Source organism: Macrotis lagotis, chromosome 6 (genome assembly GCF_037893015.1).
Source record: "Macrotis lagotis isolate mMagLag1 chromosome 6, bilby.v1.9.chrom.fasta, whole genome shotgun sequence".
Classification (NCBI taxonomy): Eukaryota; Metazoa; Chordata; class Mammalia; order Peramelemorphia; family Peramelidae; genus Macrotis; species Macrotis lagotis.
Genome location: NC_133663.1, coordinates 79,723,900 through 79,739,020, shown reverse-complemented (window position 1 = coordinate 79,739,020; position 15,121 = coordinate 79,723,900). Strand labels below are relative to the sequence as shown.

At 34.8% G+C, this 15,121-nt stretch overlaps 1 long non-coding RNA gene across 2 annotated transcripts in view; it reads left to right on the top strand.

The window, feature by feature from the left end:
• LOC141490999 (uncharacterized) overlaps positions 1–14,887 on the top strand; it is a 233,603-nt gene extending 218,716 nt beyond the window's left edge. Inside the window, exons 6-7 of one of the 2 annotated variants that reach the window (XR_012469423.1) lie at positions 1,370–1,443; positions 14,139–14,887. This is a non-coding gene — a long non-coding RNA (uncharacterized LOC141490999). The remainder of the gene's footprint in view (positions 1–1,369; positions 1,444–14,138) is intronic. The other variant, XR_012469422.1, reaches the window with a different exon arrangement.
• The last annotated feature ends 234 nt before the right edge of the window (positions 14,888–15,121 follow it).

Here is a 15,121-nt window from a genome sequence, read left to right as displayed (position 1 = left end):
ATCTCTGGGTCTTTTGTTTTTGCTGTTCAATCCTCTCAATCATATCCAACTCTTAATGACCTCATTTGGGGTTTTCTTGGCAGTTTGCTATTTGCTTCTCCAGATCATTTTACAATTGAGGAAAATGAGGTAAACATGAATAAGTGACTTACCCAGGTTCACCCAGAAATTGAGCATCTGAGGTCAGATTTGAGTTCAGGAAGATTCATCTTCCTGACTCTAAGCCCAGTATTCTGTCCACTGTACCACTTAAAAGCCCCATTTCTCTGGGACTTAGTTTTCTCATCTATGAAATGAGATGAACTATAAAGTTCCTTTCAACCTTCAATATCCTGGGGTTTACATTCACTCCCCAGAAGTAGACTGGGGTGAAGAAAGGCTGAAAAACAAGTTTTGAATAGAGTTAAGCCAGAAGAAAAAGCAAAATAAACCAATGGGTTTGTGAGGATATTATAGCTAACTTCTACCATAATCACTGGGTTGGAGGTTCACATTAGACTTAATAATATGTGTTTAGGCTACTTTCAGAGCCTTTCTCAAATTGTCTAAACTATCTGAACAAAGGAATATTACTCATGAGTCTTCTACACCCTTAAAATGAAAGCATAACATAATCATAAGACACTAATTACAATGGGGCTTGCCTATTCTAATTGACACCATGCCCACAGAATTCAATTCAGGTCAATTCAACAAATATTTATTAAACATCTACTACATGTGGACCCCTGTATAACATTGGGAATTCAAAGATAAATATGAAATAGATCTTGTTTTGAAGTAGTTTATGACCTAAATAGAATGATAAAAGTGAGTGTGTATCAAATACAGAGGTGAAAAACAGAAAAATCCTCTCAGAAATTCAATACCAGAAAGAGCTGTCTTTGGATGAAGGAGGCAGGAAAATTTTAGGGAATTCTTAAAGGAGGTTGCTTCTGGAGTTAAACCTTGAAAGAAGGGAAGAATTTCAATAGAAATGAAGAAGGAATCTATTGGCTTCTTTCTTAATGTTAATTTGATTTTTTTCAGTTACAAATTTTGATACAATCCAAAGAAACATCTCTTTTTTTCAGTCAAAGGGTTGACTAAAGGAACCTTTGATTGGCAGGATAAAAAGAAAGAAAGTGACAATAGAAGCATCTAAGATGTGCCTACCTGAGGATGACTATGGTACCTTATAGAACTTCATTAGTTTTTGGTCAAATCTCCCAGATTAAAGGAACCACAATTTTAAGAGAGTACCTCTTCATTGCCTTTCTATGATTCGCCTGAGGACATTTGTTTTCTCTTGTTTTTCTCTGTCAGTAAAATGTGCTTTATATAAAATACTTTTAAGAAATCATTAATGCTTTCCTATCTTTCTTTATAGAAACCCAGATCATCTTATTCGTCCTTTAAGAAGAAGACATAACAGCCTTGCTTCTTTGCTATCATCTTAATTTGGTAAGACCCTTATTATTATGTGATTATTGAGTGGTTCTGGGGGGAAATCTTATTAGTAAATTGTCTTTCCTCATTTCACCCACTGTCACTAACATCACAATTGTCATAAGTAATTCTTTGGAGTATCTCTGAGATACACAGTATTTATTCCAGTATTTATAATATAGTGAAAGACTCAAAATGTTTGCATTATGTTCTCATTCTGCTTGGGTAACAGAATGCCACTTTTTATTGATTTAGATCTAGACTTTAAGGATTTTGCAGAAAATGTAGGGGACAACTAGGTGGTTCAGTGGATAGAACCAATGACCCTGGAGTCAGGAGGACCTGAATTCAAAACCCAGTTATGTGACCTTGGGCAAGTCACTTAACCCCATTGTCTTGTTGAAAGAAAAAGAAAATCTAATCTAACCTTTTTTGTTCTATGGGTGAACAAAATGAGACCCAGAGAAGGGGTCTCTGATCATACAATTATTAGTGAAAGAGGTGAAATTAAAGCTTGCTCACTTAACCTGATGATGAATTTTATCAAGTATTCAATTGGTTATTGTGTGGAATTAATCCCGGGTTGCTATAAACCATTAAAGGACCTATAGGCTCTCAGAGGTGCTACCAATTAGAAAGGATTCTGAATTCAGTCTTAGCATCAAATTGTTACTATTGTTGCTTGTAGGATCAAATATAAACCTTTTATGTTTGATTCTTATAGGCCTTCATAATCTAGACTCAATCCTTTCCAGCTTCATAACTAACCATTTCCCACCCACTTTTTGCTATCCATAAAAACTGGTCTCTCCCTTCCTTACTTTGGGAATTGCAATTCACTGGCTTTGCATTGATCAAAGAGGTACTCTCTCTTTACTTCTTTGTATAAAACTACCTTGCCTACCTTGCATGTTTTTTTACATTTATTTTCTCTAATATTCATTCTTCATACATACACACACACACACACACACACACACACACACACACACACACACACACACACACACATTGTATTAGGTGCTTGGGGATTGCAATTCCGAAGGGAGATAATCCCTTCTCTCATAGCATTTACATTCTACTACAGAGGAAAATGTTTAGAGTTGGCATGCTTCTTGTAGTCATTGGTTCCCCTCAACTAAGTCCATACTTTTTCCTTTTCTACCATCACTCAACAATTTTTACTTCTATGTAATTAAGCAGTTTGATTAAAATATCCTTTCCTCTATTCCTTGCATAGAAAAATTCACTGTCCTCAGTGGTTTTGGTACCTGATTACCATTTTCTTCTCTAACCAGTCCCCTTATCATTATCTTGAGTGACTTCAATATCTATCTTGGGAACCATTTAACTAATTTTTCTGAGCTCCTTATGTCCATAGTTTACATGATGCTTATCTCATTGTATTTCTACTCCTCACCTAGACAGTGATGCTTTAAATTTCACCATTACTACTTTCCTGGCAAGATCTGTTAATCTGAAATGTCCAACTCTAATTACAATCTTGTAATTATTTCACCTTTGTTACGCTTTTGATCTTACCAAGCACTCTCTTTGTTCTCAAAAAGAACTCTAAAGCTCTCAATTTTTCCTTATTCTTCTATTCTAACAAATCTTGTCTGTAATACCTACATGACTATATATTCAGTCTTCATCTGATGATCAACCATTTCAACAGCACCTCATCCTTGAATCTTTCCATTCCCTTGATGGTAATTGTTGTTTTGGGGTTGTGTTTGTTTGTTTGTTTGTTTTAATCCAAATTTCCAGTGATTTCTCATCATTCCTTGATTCCAGGTCTCTATTCTCCTGGGTGAGGATAGGAAAGTCTCTAAATTACACTAGTTTGAATATACTAGCAATTTATGAGATCTAATCTCACATAGGCTCTTAGTGCTCCTTGAAATTTTTTCTGATTTATATATTATCAGCTGCCTGCCTCAGTTCTTTTTTTAGTTTCTCAAGTTCACAGCATCATCCCCATCTTTCTTATGAACTTGCCTCCCTATGAGAAAATTATAACTCTCAACAGGAGCTCTCAATTCCATTTTCTCATATCATGAAACTTCTGTATCGCCTTTGTACATTTTTTCCCTTCATTTGCTTCTGTCACAAGAAGAACTGGTTCTTCTTGCAAAGGGTAACACCTCCTTGATCCCATTTTCTCCCACCTATTAGTTTTCTTTGCTTGAACAATTATTTTATTTCTCCTGGATAGCTTCACTCTTTCCCTTTGCTGTGATTCTTTTCTCTATTCCTCCATACCTAGATACCTGTTAACTGAAAAATGCCTCTTTAGCTCTTTAACTTCTCCAGCAGCCTTCACATGACTCTCCTACATTCATTTCTGAACTTCTAGAAAGCAATTTGAAATTATATGTTGGCACCACCTATTCACTCCTAACCTTCTTTAATCTGATATATCTCATTATTGTTATATTGAAAATGTTGTCATTAGCCACCAATACCCTTCCTGACAGCCAACTCAAACCTTTTGAGACTTTTCTGCAACATGGAACACTGTTTGCCACTATCTACTCAACCTACTCTTCCCCTTGTGCCCTTAAAGTGGCATACCCATGATGATCTGCCTATCTCCCTATCTGGGCTACTTCATTGACTTCTGACCCATCATTCATCCCCTAAATTAAGGCAGTTCCCACAGTCATATTCTTACACCTCTTTCTTCATTTTACCCCTTTCCTTCTTATGATTTTAGAAAAGGTAACCCAAATTTCACCTTTACCATAAGATGTTCATTGGGAGATGCAACATAAAGAACATTTGGACTGGGAGGAAATTCTAATTCTAGCTCTTCCTTTAATTTGCTATGTGACCTTAAGAAATTTTCTTGACCTCTTTTCCTCATATTTTTAGAAAAAATTAGGAAGTTGGACTGCATGTCTTTTGAAGTTCTGAAATCTTGTCATTCTTCAATCTCTAACTCTAACCCACTAACAACCATCATTCTCTCTCCTAAATTCCAGAATCATATCTGCCACTGATATATATCATCATTCTCCCAAACTACCAAGCTTGAGATATGACTTTCAAGAGATCCTAAGTCTCACAATTAATATATATATATATATATATATATATTATAATTTTCCAATCTTATTTCATGCTACTTCATATACTCTGTTTGATCTAGTCAAACCAAATTACTCATGGGTTTCCCCAAGTAGGTCCCCTCATTTTCCTGCTTTCTTCTCTCCACTTAATTTGTCCCTATATCTGAAACACTTCTTCCCCTGCCCTTTTATTTGTGGTATACTAGATAGAGTCAGGAAGAAGTAAGTTTGAACCCTGCCACTGAGACTTACTGCCCTTGTGACCTATGATAAGGTCACTGAAATTCTCTAGGCCTCATCTTCCTCATATGTAAAAGGGGAATAATAATACCTATGAGGTTGCTGTAAAATTCGTGAGTAAATATAGATACATGTCCTTACAAAATTTTCCATTATATAAAATTTCAGCTTTTCATATTGTTATCCAAATATATGCACTAAAGCTGAGCTCAACTTCTACGTCTTTTGTGAAGTCTGAAGTAAAAGGAGTTTATATGGTACTTAGGAATCTCAACAATGATTAATAGAATTCACAGAGTGAGGGTCAAGTTCATCATATAATCTGAACCCCAAAAGGAAAGAGCAAAGAATACAAAACCCAATAGTTTCATAGAGTTAGAGCTGGAAGAGAACTTAAAGTTTCATCCTATAAAACACTTTTGTTTCATAGATGTAGAAGTGAGGTGCCAAAGAGGGAAAGCAACATGCCCATCACTGAGAGTGATCCTTGATCATAAGAAGTGACCCTATTCTCTTCAGAATTATTATGGCCCTTTATTTGGACACTAATCTCAAATGACCTCATAAAGTGGTTGTTCATGAACACCTTCATCTTCTCTCACTTCCTAGATTATAAGAATGCTGAGGACAGAGACAGCCTCTTATTTATATTTGTATTTCCCTTCTTTTAGTTTTTGTAGTCTTGTTAATAATAAGTGCTTTAACATATTTATTGAATGTATTAGTTGAGTAGCATGTAGTATATTGATATGATAAACCTTTAATATGTTGCTAATGAATTGAGCTTTTTCTTACACCCAATATTTTCCTCATTGGCTCATTGGGTCACTTGAATATAAAGAGATATTTAACACATGCTGCTTTTTCACATAGCATAATAATATAACTCATTTCATTTCCCACAAATGACATGAGGTAAACAAAATTTCTTAAATTTAAAAAAAGCTTGAAATGAAAATACTTCAGTTTGATTGCTATAAACTATTTTCCTATCATGTATCCTAAAACAGAATAAATGAAGTAGGTAAGAAGTTCAAAAGATATCCTAACTAGATTTTCTCTTTCATCACCATTTTTTATGATTGTGGGGTTTTCCAAAAGAAATGGAAATGCTCAGTAGTTAGATTCCCTAGACTTAGAATCCTTTGTCTATAATTGGTTCAGTGTGTGCACTGGAGGCTAGTTACAGTTCTAGCATCTATGGCTCCCAATCTCCACCTAAAAAATGAAGTAGAAAATCCACCCTATTTTCCCTATGAGGATGGAGAAAATATGGTATCTATCAGCATTGTTGTTATTGTGAAGGAAGATGATAAAGAGAAACAGTCCATGAGAGAGAAAGAAACAGAGAGAGAGAGAGTGAGATAGAGAGAGAGAGCCATCTTTTAACCACTATTTCCTTCACATTGAGCTGATTTTAAAAATATATTCAGAGAAGCAGTAACTTGCTATAAATGTTTATATCTCTAAGCCCTTTTTAGCTACTTGGCAAGAAGAAATCCAACAACAGCACATTACCCCCAGTGGCTTTAAATAAAAGAGAAAATTAAGAATTTTAAGACATTTTCTCTCAAAATGAATATCCTGAGTCACACTAATTTCTGCTCCACCAGTGCCCAAATCCCAATGTCAGAACAATCTGGGTGAATGATTTTTAAAAGAGACCATTTAATAAAAAGCAAGGTCTCTTAGTAAATTAGAATATCGGATGTTGCCTATATAACTTTCTCCTCTTACCTACACCATAAACTAGAAATATTTTGCAGACCCTAGAGGATGCTTCAGGTTCTGTTTATGCTTAGAATCATGGAGTGGGAAGGGGTTTTGGATATTTTCTCATCTGACTCCCTCATTTTACTAGTAAGAAAACTGAGGAATAGAAAGGATACTCCAACCCAGGTCTTCCAACTCCAAGACCTTTATAACACACACACACACACACACACACACACACACACACACACACACACACACACACACACACCCCAGGGGTCTGATTTGGAGGGGACTCTCCTTTGCCTAAAACAGGATCGAAAAAGGGAAAATTGCCTACATATCCTGGCAGGAACTAAAATAACAATAACAATCCTCCTACTTAACAGGCTGAGTCATAAGCACATTCTCCTGATTTGTCTACAGCTTGAAGCAGATTGTTTGGGCTGGAATTTTGTAGGCAGAGGTGGTACCACCTGCTGCAAGGTCTTTGGCTCTTGTTGACATTACAACAGCTGTTGGAGGCTTGGTCTTTTAGCAGTTGGCCAAAGAAACATAGGGAGAAGATGAGGTCCTATAGGATATGTGAATGCTGTCATTACTAGGAATGAGAACTAAGACTTACCTAATCTTCCCAATTTAATTTCAGCTTGGTACAAGTCGGTACTATGGTCAAGTTTAACCTTAAGGAATATTAGAATTATTTTATCTGATTGTCTTAAGAGAGATTCCTCTCCATTAGCTGCCAAAGAGAAACAAAACAATAACAAAGATTGGCATGTTCAATAAGAATAAAGATAGGGGAGGAAGAGGGAATAGAAATAGTATAAGCAAAAAAAAAAAGTCATTTAAGCATCTTTTTTAAAACAATGCCCAGAATGAAAGGAAACCTAGAAAGAATCTCAAATAAGCAGAAAAGTCATCAGTTAAATGAATTACATATTTAAAAATAAAAGCATAAAAAGTTATAGTGAGCAGTATAATTTTCTTTTTTCTATTATAAATATGTATATACTTATATATACTACTACATACATATATAAATAGGAATACCCACTTTGCTTGGTCTTTTTTCAAATTCAAAATGAAAATTTAAAAAAAAAGAAAAGAAAGGAATTGTCTTTATGTCTTTGAAAGATGAGAGACATCTTCATGTAGAAAAACTTTCTTCCTTTCACCTCAAAAGGAAAAAAAAGGTGAGAACTTGCTATTTTTTTCAAGGTTCAGGTCATTGCAAAATAAACTCATTGGGATATATGATTTCTAGGTATTTTTTCTCCTAATTCTGGTATATGGTAGCTATTTAAATCCTATATAACTGAATTACACCAAATATTGTTTTTAATATCAAATTTAACCCATCAATAATGGAGAAGTATTTCTAAGTACCTATGTATTCTAGGCATCATGCTAGGGAGCTGCATGTTCAGGACCTTCTAAGGCTCTTCACAAGCTTTTTAAAGTGACCTTTCATCCCTGAAAGACAAAAAGTCAAGTATTAAGAATAGTTGAGGCTATTTCCCTGCCTGTAGCACCTCTTTAATACTATAGGTTGTGAAGTAGGTACTAGTCAGCATCTTTTCTCACCAGGATTTCACTATATCTCTGCAATCATAGGTCTAATCCAAAAAACCAAAGCAGACCAAAAACTAAGAGGGGGAATTATTGTTGAGCACATTGGTTGCCATAGTCAAATATATGAGCACAAACTCCATCTTTAGGGGGTATATAAGATGCTAATATTATAAGATGTGACCATTATTTCTTTAGGAAAGATTCTATTCATCCGTCCCATTTTTTTGAGTTTGGAATACTACATCTTTCTCAGAATTGGCACAAAATAAGTAATGATAACATATGTAAATACATATATCAATATATATGAATATATAATATATATATAATATAGTTTTAAGTTTTGCAAAATACTTTCCTCATAATCACTATGGAAGTTAGCTAGCACTAGTATTATTATCCCATATTACAAATGAGGATGTTGAGACTCTCTGAGATTAAATTCTTTATCTTTGATGATATCACCATTGTCTGAGTTACTCAGGCTTTGAAACCAATGACTTGACTCCAAGTCCAGCTTCTATCCACTGTATTATATGACCTTTCAATCTAGAAACACATAACAAAGTCAGGGACACAGGTCATATTAGAAATAAGGAAAGACTTCTCAAGTTACAACTGGATCTAAAAATGTAAATATTGGTAAATTAGTTGAACAAAAATTTGGACTGGACTAAAACAGAGAGGCAGAAAAATGTCTAAGTCAAACCACTTTATTACTACTTCTTAATCTTTAAGATATCTCTGAATGGTCATAAGTATGGCTGTGACAAAGGTAGTGCATCTTTCTTATAACATTTCATCGTGGCAGATTTTTTCCTCATTTTTGTCATCAAAGTGACCAGGGGAATCAAGAATCAGCATCTGCAATGTCTGCAATAAGTGTGCAAGCAATCATTGATGGAAATTCCTCAGGAAAGTAGACAGAGTGGCAGTAGAGATATTTTCAGTAGATATGAGGCAGGTTAAGGGAACTGTTTCAGTTATCTCAAGGATGGATAAAGATTGTGTAGAAACTGCAGGAAGCAGATCATGTTTCTACATAAGCAAGCAGGAAGCTATCATAGAAATAACAAAAGGAATTAGTATCTTCCTTCCATGCTCACCAGGGCCTTGGGCTTCATCATTTGGCCATTTTGGAAAGAGTTGATCAGGAAGCATGCTTTCCTATGAGTTTGCTCTCTCTCTCCTCCCACTCAACCACCCACGAAATGTTCTTGTTGCTGTCGGAATCTGCTGTGCAGGCAAGGAATTGGAGAGCTTTATCTATATTTGCTTCAGTCAGCCCTGCTGAAGCTTTCAAGATTTTGATTTTGCAAAGTTTCTTTTTCCCCCATCTGACCCACCAGCAAATTAAGTAAAGACCCTCCTGTGATATGAATAGATTTGGACCTCTGAGGTAAACAAGTCAAGATCTTAAGATAAATAATAAACAAATTAAATGATAAAATTCTCTAATAATATGTTTTTGTGCTAATTATGAAGTATCCCCACTCTCTTATTTGAGGACCAATAATCATATTAATCAAACACATCAATTAATTGATTTTGATTCTATTTGAGGCAGTCGGGGGGAAACTCATATATATTGACTATATTATACACCTGCAAGATCAGAAAATTACTATAATTGAAGCAGCATGAATGATTGCTAAAATGAAAAAAAAGATACAAAGAGCTAATTGAAGGAAAAAAGCTCTTGCTGTCTTGCTTTAGAAATGTCATCATGTAAAGGAATATGGCATTGTTTGAGAAAGTGAGAAAACATAATTTCAATTTGAATGAGCCTTATTTCCATTTAAGGATAAAAAGGAAACATCAAAAGGCAGGAGAATGAAACAAAAGGCAGTTTCACATATAATCTGTATGGTAGCAAGAATCCCAGATTAATTTTGACTTCCTGGTATACCCATAAATTCCTCTTAGCTCTTGTGGTTGTTCTCCTCCTTGGCATTTCTGTTTGTATAGAAAACAGCTCAATATAAGGATAAAACATTATAAGTAATGTCACATGAAGGCTTGTCTCTAAGTTACACATTTTCCAGGTAAAGTTATCTGCAAAATAAATTTGCCTCCCAATACAGCAGAATGTTCAGGGCTCCACAAAATGGTGCATTGCAGTGGGGAGCTCCTACTGGTTTTTCCTTAAAGGTTAAAAGTCCTTTTTCTCCCCCTCTTCTTTGCCTATGAGTGGGTGGTATTTTAATCAAGTTCCCAAGGCATCTAGCCTTGTTAAAAGTGTTGCATCCTACAGGGGGAAAAGCTCACTGTCCTTTTTCTGAAGTATCTGAGGAGGGCTATACTGTTAAATTGTCATTTCCCTTCTGCAGGTACAGGGATGGCATTAATGAGTAAGGAAGAATATCACTGCACAATCCCAAGTGTGGCTAACCTTTCTTCAAATCCCCTTTTCATAACTTGGCTTCATATATGATTAAATGATCTTTTTAAAGCTGAAATTTTTAGGGTTAAAATATTTTTATTTGTTTATTTGCTTGAATGCTATATATCTTGGTTGCCCACAGAAAATAACTTGCTTCCGAGGCATCTGTGCTGCCAGTAAAGGAAAGTGTGCCTTCTCCAAAGTAAATACTTCAGTGAGGAGTTAGGTGCCAAGACAGCAGTCATTTAAAACCCTTCTGAACAAAGTTCACCAAAATATCCGGTAATGATCAACTCTGAATGAAGAATGGGTAGCCAAAAGAACCTGAGAGATCTTTCTCCAAGACTCACTGCTGTGATACTAGAGAGTGCTTGGTCCTGGGGAGATTGTGAATAAAACTTTTTTGTTTTCTCATTTTGTTTGTTTCTGTCTTGTTTATGTTTGCAATCTGAGGGAGCCTTGTTTAGGGAGTTAAGGATTCTAAGAAGAACTTCCTTTTTAAAAATAAGGTGATTTAAAACTGGTTAGCATAAACATAGCGTAGAGAAAATCTGCTTGGTCACTTAGATAAATTGTAGAAAAAATCTCAATATTGTATATATTTGATATGTATAGTCTATAAATTATAAGTATAATAATAAACTTATGTGAGTTAATAATGAAATTTATTACTATTATTGCAGAGGACATATCAGAATATTGCTTGATCTTTTTTGCCTTCATATATTCTTGTTTTTATGATTTGCATTTACTCTGTAAGTTTTTTTCAATGTTTTTCAATAGAAGTCCTTCAGGAATTTTCTTGGACCAATGTATTGCTGGTAATAGTTAATACATTTACATTTGATCATTTTATATTGCTGTTAGTGTGTACAGTGTTCTCCTGATTCTTCTCATTTAACTTTGCATCAATCTGTTCAAATGAACCTTTCTTGGTTTTGTTTCTTATTCCACATTCTTCTTTTAATTTTAATTAATTTATTTTGAATTTTGCAATTCCCCCCCAATCTCGCTTCCCCCCCCCCGACCCCCAACAGAAGGCAGGTTGTTAGTCTTTACATTGTTTCCATGTTATACATTGATCTAAATTGAATGTGATGAGAGAGAAATCATATCCTTAAGGGGGGAAAAAGTATAAGAGATAGCAAAATTACATAGTAAGATAACATTTTTTAAAAAATTAAAGGTAATAGTCGTTGATCTCTGTTCAAACTCCACAGTTCTTTCTCTGGATACAGATGGTATTCTCCATCTCAGATACCCTAAAATTGTGCCTGATTGTTGCACTGATGGAATGAGCAAGTCCATTAAAGTGGATCATCACCCCTATGTTGCTGTTAGGGTGTACAAACAATGTTCTTCTGGTTCTGCTCATCTCACTCAGCATCAGTTCGTGCAAATCCTTCCAGACTTCCCTGAATTCCCATCCCTCCTGGTTTCTAATAAAACAATAGTGTTCCATAATGTACAATTTGTTCAGCCATTCCCCCAAATGATAGACATTCACTCTATTTCCAATTCTTTGCTACCACAAACAGGGCTGCTATGCCTTCGTATATTCTTAAAGCTATTGTGGACTATCTGGGAGCAAGGGGGTTAAAATAAGGTAACTGGTTTTTATAAATATACTAAAACCTTTATAAATACCAGCCTATCAGTTTTTCTTTTTACCCTATGGTTGATCATAAAATATGGCTAACATTAAAATATATAAACCAAGATACTTATATCTTTTAGCCTGTCACTTTTGGCAATTTTTAAACTGATCTGTCAGACAAAACAGAATTCTCTTCTCTTGATGGAATTGAACTTAAACATTTGGTGGATTTAATTTTTCATCAGACACAGGAAATTTCCAAGTTTCATTTCTCTCTCTCCCTTCCTGTTTCCCTCCTTTCTTGCCTTTCTTTTGCTTCCCTTTATTTTCTTTTAATTTAGGTTATACTTGGCAGCCTATCTTCTTCAAAGCAAAAGCCTGTTTTCATTTTTGATAATTCCTGAAAAGCATTTTACAACTTCCTGAGGAATTTTTGGTTTCCTTTACAAGTCAGGCAGATGGTTTATATTGCCTTAGGGAAGGTGTGGGCATCACAATTTTTGGTTTACCATGAATCAAGCAAAAAATTACACGTCAGTCTTTCTGTCTGTCTTAAATGTCTGCCTCTCTTTTTCATGTGGTTGAAAATGTCAAATGACATTCTAAACCCAGAATTGATTGTCTTTCCTTTGCCTTTTCATTTCTCATTAGATTTTCAAAAAGGAGTAATCAGTAGTGTCTTAGTAAATGCTAGTTTAAATCCTTAACAGTTTAATGTTTACTGAGAGATAACAAGGATAATACCTTGTATCAGATACCTACTAAGCACAAAGTACTGGACTTAGAAAACAAAATAATGAATCAACATTGACTGCTCAAGCAGATAAAAAAATATTTGAGCAAGCCCTGATATTGTTCAGTTCTATGGTGCTGTAATCTACTCTTTTGTATTTTATGATGTAAAATGGCTCATATGTCCCTGTGAGCCCCAAATGACTTCTATTTTCATTGGACCTGTGTCCTGGACTTCTGGTTCACAATTATAATCTAATGGTCATACATAATGGTCCACAGAATGAGCTAATGAGGTAGAGCCAATACCAAAAGCTATTACATGAAGACTAAGAAGTTAGAAGCCCAGAAAGGATGGGAGACAAATGTACCATTTGGGGGAACATATTGAAAAGTGGGATCATATCCCTGAATTTCCTCAGAACTTTTAAGTCTCTGTTGTTCTGACCTTAGCTGTCAGCAAGGGCATGTCAGTTATATCTCACATATAAGTAGCAATAGGCAACAGCTTTCATAGAAATGTCTCAGGGAATCTCAAAGAACTTTATACCTCTTTCTCACCTAGATTTTAGAGTGTCTAAAATTCCACTGTTATAAATTCATTCCTTTTGACATTGTGTTTGGATTGTACACTTTTAATATGCAAATTTTCCTGGGAGAAAAATAGCATATTTTGTGTTTTAAAAAAAGACTGGAATATGATCAGGAGACTAGGGATCACAAAACTATACTTACTGAATTCTTTGCCATTAGAACTGACTGTGTGAGCCTGAGTGAGTTCAATTTACCCATCAGTAAAATGAGAAAAATAGAATTGATGTATTCTAATGTCCTTTTTTAATCTAACATTCTGTGATTCTATGAAATGATTTATACTAAATTGTTAGTGAAATAGCAGATCACAAGAGGAAATGGGCACTACCATATATGAGGAATAGGTTACAAAAAAAGAATGTGAGAGATTGTAGAATTCACCTGTTTTAGTCGTGACTAGAATTGCCTCATTTAAACTTAATATTAGCAGAAATAAGGAGACCTAGAATCTAGTTTAAGCTTCAGCTGATTATATCAAGTGCTCATTATAGACACCGCAATGTATCTATACCTTATGTTTTCCCTCTTCATTGCCTCTGATCATGCTGTTACCCTGACTCCACTCACCTCCTCTACCCCAAATCATATCCACGTTCCTTTTCTAACACTTTCTGAGCCCCTATAATTTTCATTCTGAGCATATACAATTGGCATCTTTATGTGCCAATGAATCATGCAAGGTTTTGTATCATTTCTGGTATTGCTACATATATATTGTTGCTGAACTTCTAGTTGGCTCTTTAATGACCTTTTCTGCCTTTAGATTAAAAGAAGATAACTTCCAATTCTTATCATCCATTAGATCTTCTTGAAGACTAAATCCTGGGATCTTTAGGGTTTCATCATAGAACACTTTATACAGGTAAATCCTACGAAACAAAAAACAGTTTTGCTGGAAGAACCAGAGATTTTCTTTTCAATTTAGTGCATTTAAAAATTATTTATTTTTAAATTTTCAGTTCCAAATTCTCTCCTTCCCTAAAACTCCTAAAAGCAATGTGGGGCAGCTAAGTGGCACAGTGAATAGAGCACCAGCCCTGGAGTCAGGAGGACCTGAGTTCAAATGTGACCTCAGACACTTAATACTTACTGAGTGGCATAACCTTGGGCAAGTCACTTATCCCCAATATCTTGCAAAAAACCTAATAAAAAAATAGGGAAGCGATGCAATACCCGTAATACATTTGAAGTCAGAAACATAGAGATGCAATAGAAATCACTAAACATGTTGACTCTAAGAGGAAATATTAATTCTAATGCAAATATAGATCTTTCAAAAATTATTCCCAAATAATGAAAATATGCCATGTAATATTTTTTTAATTGAGGCACAGAATTATTCATAGAAAGAAGGTAGTATTGGATTAGAATTGATTCTCCTGAGATGGAGAATACCATCTGTATCCAGAGAAAGAATTGTGGAGTTTAAACAAATACCAAAGACTATTACCTTTAATTTTTTTAATGTTAACTTTTAATGTAGTTTTGCTATCACTTATATTTAATTTTTTCCTTAAGGATGTGATTTTTCTCTCAACACTTTCAACTTAGATAAGTGTATAACATGGAAACAATGTAAAGACTAACAGACTACCTTTTGTGGGGGGTGGGGGAGGGAAGCGAAATTAGGGGGAAAATTGCAAAATTCAAAAATTTACAAAAAATTGTAAAATTCAAAAAATTCAAATAAACTTAAAAAAAAGAATTAGTACCTGTCCTTGGTCTAGTGCAGCTGACCTAGAAATCAGACGACACATTTGTTTCCCTACTTCTACAGAGAGAGAG